This window comes from Alligator sinensis, unplaced genomic scaffold (assembly GCF_000455745.1).
Source record: "Alligator sinensis unplaced genomic scaffold, ASM45574v1 scaffold1032_1, whole genome shotgun sequence".
Taxonomy (NCBI): domain Eukaryota; kingdom Metazoa; phylum Chordata; order Crocodylia; family Alligatoridae; genus Alligator; species Alligator sinensis.
In genome coordinates this window covers 906,348-913,230 of record NW_005842450.1, presented here as the reverse complement: position 1 = coordinate 913,230, position 6,883 = coordinate 906,348, and the positions used below count along the sequence as shown (strand labels likewise).

At 66.8% G+C, this 6,883-nt stretch overlaps 1 pseudogene; it reads left to right on the top strand.

Moving 5' to 3' along the window:
* The window catches only part of LOC102380113, an 11,265-nt pseudogene that overhangs the window by 2,487 nt on the left and 1,895 nt on the right, over positions 1-6,883 (top strand).

The window sequence follows — 6,883 nt, the reverse complement described above, 5'->3', positions numbered from 1 at the left end:
TGCCTATGCAGGGGGTCGGACTCGATGATCTATTGAGGTCACTTCTGACCCGACCAACTACGAATCTGTGAATCCGGGCCCATCCCACGCTCTGCAGGGGAGGCCGACCCTCCCATTTCAGGACTGGCCGAGGGTTACCATACGTCTGGGTTTTCCCGGCTGTGTCCCCCTTTTTTTTTTTTTGGCCCCCTGTGCTGCGGAGCAGGGTGGCTGAAGGGGTTTCCTCTGGCATCTCGCACCCACTGACGGGGGATGGCAGAGGGTGTTGAATAGGGGAGGGATCGCACCCAAGACCCAGTCCCTCGAATAGCATCTACCTAGTTGCTCTATTGCATGTTGAGACCTCCCCTGGCAGGCGGGACGGGGAAAGGGCTCTCCAGGCTCTGCGGCTTTCAACAGTTTAAATGCAAGCACCGGGATGACCCCGGTGGAAGCTGCGGCCGGGCCCCTGCCTGGACGCCCAGCTTTCCCAGGGGCCTGGCCCTGCGGGGCAGGGGGTTGCAGGGGCAGCGGGGGAGTGGAAGTCGCCAGGGCGGGTTCTGCACAGCTGGGGCAGGAGCAATGGGCACAGCCCGTCGGGAGCCCTAGGCCTATACGCTGGTGCCCTCTGCCGATCTCTGAGCTTATTACAGTAGGAGCGCTTCGTGCCCTGGCCCGGCCCTATCTCTCCCTGCCTCCGCAGCTTGGGATGCATTTGACTTCCCGGGAAAGGCCTGTCTTGCTGTGGTGCCTGTGAGTGGGAGGAAGGGCAGGGCAGCGGGGCTCTGCACCTGGCTCTGCCACGGCCCCACCTGGGCAAGCCACTGCCCCGCTCCGTGCCTCAGTTTCCCCCGCTCTTCGATGTGGACAGTCCGGTTTGCCCCTCGGGGTGAGGCGGTCTTAGCGCGGCTGGTGCAAGGAGCTGTGTGGGGGGTGGGGGGTCTGTCCTGGGTTGCAAGGTTGCTCCTGGGCCAGGACGGAGCGGGAGGGACGCTGGGAGTAAGAGAGCAGATGTGGTGACCCCGGGGAGGTCTGAGCTGAGACAGGCTGGGTCTTGGAGGAACTGCTTGTCTCCCGGGGCCTGACGGGCTTCTCTTTCTCTCTGGCAGGTGGATGAAACCGCTGCTGCTGCGTGGAGTCCCGCGGGTCCTTGGCCCTCTCCAGCCCTGGGGAATCAAAAGGGGGCACGTCCTTGCCCCAGGGAGGCATGGCTGAGGGCAGCCCCCTCTCTGCCCGCCTGGCTGAGACTTTCCCAAACAACCAGCTGGCATGAACCGGAGCCCAGAGCAAACAGAAGCAAGCGGCCTGTGACGCCTGCATAGGACCGAGGGAAAGGGATGTGCATGCCTGAGCACACGTGTGTGCAGGCGTAGGCATGTGTGTGTGGGCGAACTTTGACGCCGGGGGGGTCCTGCCTCTGCCTGAGGACATCCCTTCGGCTGCAGTCGTGAATCCCCTCCACCTGGGCATGCCTGGGGGGAGCTGGCCTCATGGCAAGTGCTCCCGGGGCGGCCGCCCCACAGCATGCGTGACTTGGTGCCAGGGCATTTCCTGGGATGCCCGGATGTGTGCCCGCCGCACCCTGTTCCAGCTTCCCGGGACTCTGGGACACATGCTCAGCCTGTCCCTTGCGTGCGGGCGGGGGTGACTCAGCCGGTGACAGGCTGTCAAACCCTGGGAATATCTGGTCCGACCAGATTGTCGGGAGCTGAGAAGCCGGGCAGCCAGTGCCAGCTGCCGGAGACAGGACAGGGGCTCTCCTGCTGGGACACAGCCGGCAGAGCGGACCCCGTGAGGAGCCTGAGCCAGGAGGCCAGCAGGTATGGGCATCCTCTCTCCCGTGGCCAGGTTGCAGGTCATGGTCACGCCACCGCCTTGCTGCGCGGTCCAGAGGGGCGCTGCTGGGCAGAGCATCGGGGCGAGGGTGGACCGGGCACACGGCCCGCCGGGATCGGCGACCATGGCTGTCACTGAGGCTTGCTCTTTGCTCTGAGGACGTATCACCTGGGGCTCATTAGCCAGGGCCCATCAAGGCTGGAGAGGTGGATACCTGCTCCCGGGAAGGCGGAGAAGGTCTCCCAGACATCCAGAGGATGGCAGGCAGCGTTCCCAGCTGCCTCGGGCCTGGGCACCTCACAGCAGCCTGGGCGGGGGGCAGTGCTGGATGCAGGGGGACGCCGGCGTGGGGGCGAGCACTGCGCCAGCTGGTCCCATATGTTGCAGAGACCCAGCAGGCATGTGGACTTCCTGGCTCAGGCGTGTTCCCCCACATGAGAGGGAGACCAGCCTTCAGCCCCCACTTTACCTGTGCTCTCACTTCCGAGAGCAGGGCTGGGCTCATGGCGCAGGTCGGATGACCCTGAACTGGGACGGAGCCAAGCCACGTGCGGCTCCAGGGCAGGTAGGGGAGCTGCGGTGGCCAGTCCTGGATGTTGGGCATGTGCTGCTGCAGCGGAGCCTCGCGGGCTGGGGTTGCAGCGAGCAGAGCAGGTCTCAGGCCCAGAGAAAACCCTGCGGAGGAGCCCGTGGGGAAGCCGGGGACTCGGGCGGGCAGCCGCCTGGGCACAGGGCTTCCCTGCTGAGTCACTGCATTGGGCAAGGGCGGGTTTCCAGTGCCACGCATCCAACACCGGGGTCTCACGGGACAAACCCTCCACCGTCACCAGTGCTTCCTGGCTGGCATCTCCCATGAGACATCCCTGCTGCCCCAGGGACACCAGGGAGTGCGAGGTGCCCGCGGCAGACAAGGCCCCGTGAGTCCCGTCCTGGCTCCCGGCTGTTGCACGGCTCTGTGGAGCGGGACCCCTGGACCCTGTCCTGCCGCAGGGCGCTGACCGCCTGCTCTGTCTCCCCGCGCCAGGTCAGGGCGAGGAGCTGCCCGGTCACCGAGGATGGCCTGGGTGCTGGTCGTGGCCCTGCTGGGCACTTGCTCTGCGTCGCAGGGGACCCCCGCCGGCCTCAAGGCGCGCGTGACGCAGGAAGCCCTGGAGTACGGTCTGTATCTCGGCCTCAGCACCCCCCTCCAGCTCCCCGCCGCCCAGGCTGGCTCCACATCAGCAGGGGGGGGAGCTGGGAGGGAAGGGGTAGGGGTCCCCGTGCCCCCTGCCATGTGCCTGCCCCATGCCTTATTGCAACCCCTTGCCCCTTCCCCCCCGCCCAGGGCAGCAGTTCGGGCTGGAGCTGCTGAAGTCAGTGTGCATAAGGAGCCGATCCCAGACCTGAACGGCTCCTACAGCATCCCGCTCTTCGGGACCGTGGCCTACTCCGTGTCCCGGTAAGAGCCGCCGCCCCCCCTCGCTGCTGCTGCTGTGGGGGCTGGAGCTACGGCAGAGGGGTGGCTCTAGGGTCCCAGCTGCCCCTGCACTTTGCTCTCAGTCCCTGCACAGACCCGCTGGGGGTCCCCTTAGTACCCCCCTCCCTGGTGCTTGCCATCCTCTGGTGCCCAGTTGTCTGACCAGGATCCTCTCACCTGCCCCCAGCTCTGACCCCTTCCCCTCCAACACCTTCCTGGCAGCAAGGCTTTCCCAGAAAGACTCCCTTCTTTCCCTGTGGGGCTTTCCAGGGGTAAGTGGAGAGGGCGGGAATGTCCCGAGTAGCTCAGCACGCAGCCGGATGAGCCTTTGGCCGACTCTGACCAGGTAGAGGGCGGGGAAGCGTCCCCCAGGCTGCAGGGACTTTTGTGGCACACGTGTGAATGGAGCACGTGCAGACACGCGTGCATGCATTTCTCATACATGCACAGAGCCCGCGGGCGCTTGGAGTCTGCAGAGAGCAGCCTCGAGCTGTGCCTCTGCCCCGCGTCCGTGAATCCATGGGGTTTCCTGACATCCCCGGGCTGCCCCAGCCTTTCTGGGGCCTGACCTGCCTGCCTGCTGCTGTGCAGGGTCCGGATCCAGGAGCTCCAGCTGAACGAGTCGACCGTGGGCTTCTCGGAGGGGACGGGCGTGCGGCTCGTGGTCCAGCACGCCCACGTCCGGCTCGGCGGCGACTGGGCGGTGCAGACTTGGGCCATGTGAGTGCTGCTGGGGTGGGGGGGTCCCGTCTGCACCCGGGTCTGGCGTGAAGGATCCCCACACCCCAGGGAGGGACGGAGCCCGCTCAGCCGTGACCCGAACCCCCCGACCCCAATCCTGCCCCCGCCGGCTCTCGGGGTGTGGGGGGCTGGAGCCAGCTGTGCACACTTGGCTGGAAGCGCTGACGGCTCCGTGCCCCCAGACACGACAGCGGCTCCTTCGACATCTCCGTGCGCGACCTCTCGCTCTCCACCGTGCTGGGCGTGAGCCGGGGGCCCGGCGGGCGCTTCTCCATGTGGAGCGACAGCTGCGAGTCCAGCGTCCATGGCTTGGATGTGACCTTCCGGACGGGCGCCAGGTAGGCCCCAACCTGCCCTGACCTTGCCCCCCGTCCCCTCCCCGGGGGTGCCCGGGCCCAGGGGCTCTGCGGGACCTGAGTGAGGCTGGAAAGCCGCCCCATGCTCATGGCTCCGTGCTCCGTCTCCCCGCAGCTGGCTCTACAACCTGTTCACAAGTGCTCTCCAGGGACCGCTGCAGACGGAGCTGAACAAGCACGTGAGTGTCGGCACTGCTAACCACGCCTCTCCCTCCCGTGCCGGACCCGGGGTGGCAAGCCGAGCGCTGGGTCAACCCCCCCACGGCCGGGTAACCAGGAGTGCAGGCCCCCGCACGGCTGCCCCGGAGCAGCTCTGCCCGGGGTGGACTTTGTAGTGGATGCCCCGCTCTGCAGGGAGAGAGGAGCAGACAGACAGGTGGGTGCCCTGGTGTAACTCTCCCTGCCACCCGCCTGGCTTCCTGAGGGCTGGCCTCACCCCTGAGCAAAGGGACTTGCCCCCCGCGGGGCAAGTCCATGCATTGTGTCTGTGCCCCGGGGCAGTGACTCCCCACCAAGGAGCTAACACACTCCGGGGTGCCACAAGGTCCTTAGCACTGCCAGGCGTGCCAACACCTCCACGCGACTCGCAAGATGAGCCCGGAGGTTTCAAACCAGACCCCGGAGCATGACAAGCCCTGGCCTGTCTGGGGCTGTCTGTGCTCTTGGTGACAGAAGAATTGCTCTGCTCTTTGTCTGTAGTCAAAAAACGAGGGAAAGCAAAGGGCCGGGGGGGACCCGGACTCTGACGGGGTTGGGCACTCGCCCGAAGCCCCGCACTTTGTCAGCAGCAGCGCTAGGCTGTTATCCTCTGGGAAACCACCCCTGCAGGGCAGTGCTGCCCAGCGTGCGCCTGCATCAGTGCAGATCATTTTCCACTCCTGCGCGGGATGAAATGCGCCCACACTTACCCCCCGCGGCCCCATGTCGTGCTGGATGCCCCCGCGTCACAGCTGCAGGAGCGAGCGGCTCTCAGCAGTGGCCGTTTGGGGACAAATCTCTGTCTCAGGAGTTGTTCTGAGCCCAGGGAAGGAGCCGCCTGACCCAGGAGGTGACTGCAGGGCAGACCCTTCCCTCCTGCCCCGCTCTGCCCCAGACCTGCTCTGTTTGCTGGGGAAGGGTGTCTGACCTGCAGCCTTCTTGCTTTCTTCCCCCAGCTCTGCCCAGAGCTCAGGAAAGGGGTGGAAAGGCTGGAGCGCATCCTGGAGACCATGCGAGGTGGGTGGCGCAGCAGCAGAGAGCCAGCGCGGCAGGGTGGGGGGAAGTCGGGACTTGGGGGCCAGGAGCCGGGACTGGTGTGACTCCGGATCAGCTGCTCCCTGCAGACACAGTGGCCCAAGCCCAGGGCTGCCCCGCTCTGCTCCGACCTGACTCCAGCCTCCCGGGGCAGGGGTTGGGCCTGGAAGTCATGGCAGGGGGGAGAGCCCTGCTAACCCCTTGCCCTAACCCCTTGCCACAGTCTCGGCTCAGATCGACCCCGTGGCCGAGCTTGACTACTCCCTGGTGCAGCGGCCCACCATCACCGCGCAGTACGGGGACGTGGACCTCAAGGTAAGGTCGCACCAGCGGCCGGACGTGGGGGCAGTCCCCCCTCCCCCCGTGTGCTGCTGCTCCTGGGGGGCTGAGAGCCCATAGTGCTGCCATCCCTCCAGGCTTGTGCCAGGGGCAGCGAAAAGCCGGGCTGCAGCAAGACCCAGCTCACGCGCTTCCCCGCCCCGCCAGGGCGAGGTCTACCGGGTGGGGGCCCCGCAGGAGAGCCCCTTCTCGCCCGGGCCCGTCCTGCTGCCCGGCTCGGAGGGCCGCATGCTGCTCCTCGCCGCCAGCCAGGCCCTGGCCAACTCGGCAGCATTCGTGTACTTCACCGCCGGGACCCTGCAGCGACGCATCACTGACAGCATGGTACAGCACCCTCCCCCGGGACCCCCAGCCCCGGGCGGTTCTGGTCTGGCAGGCAGCCTGGTAGAGCAGGGACCTTTTCCTCCCGGCTTGGGGAGCCGAGACCCCTGCGTGTCCTGACTGGGGAGGTGTCTTTGGGGGCAGTGAGGGACGCGCATGGCCTGCACCCAGCTGGGCTGTGCTGGAGCAGGGGGGTCCTGCCACCCCCGCAGGCTCCCTGCCATGATCCCCCAGTGACCCTGCACCCGGCATGTGCCTTTCAGATCCACAAGCGGTCCCCATTGAGGCTGAACACCATGAGCATGGGGGTGTTTGCCCCAAAGGTGAGTCCGCCTGGAGCTCCCCCCAGCCTGTGCCCCGCTCCTAGGTTTAGTACCACCCGACACAGGGGCAGGGATGGCTGCGGCTGTGTGCCGTGCACCTGGAGAGGTCTGGCTCCAGGCCCAGTGCCGGGGGTGCAATCCTATCCGTCCCACGGCCCAAGCCCTGCCTCTCCCCACGCAGCTGCTGGCCCACGTCCCTGCCCAGCCCATGGAGCTGCACCTCGCTGCCCGCAAGCAGCCGCTGCTGAGCTGCCGGCCTGGCGCCCTGGACCTGGCGCTGTTTGGCACTGCCCAAGCCT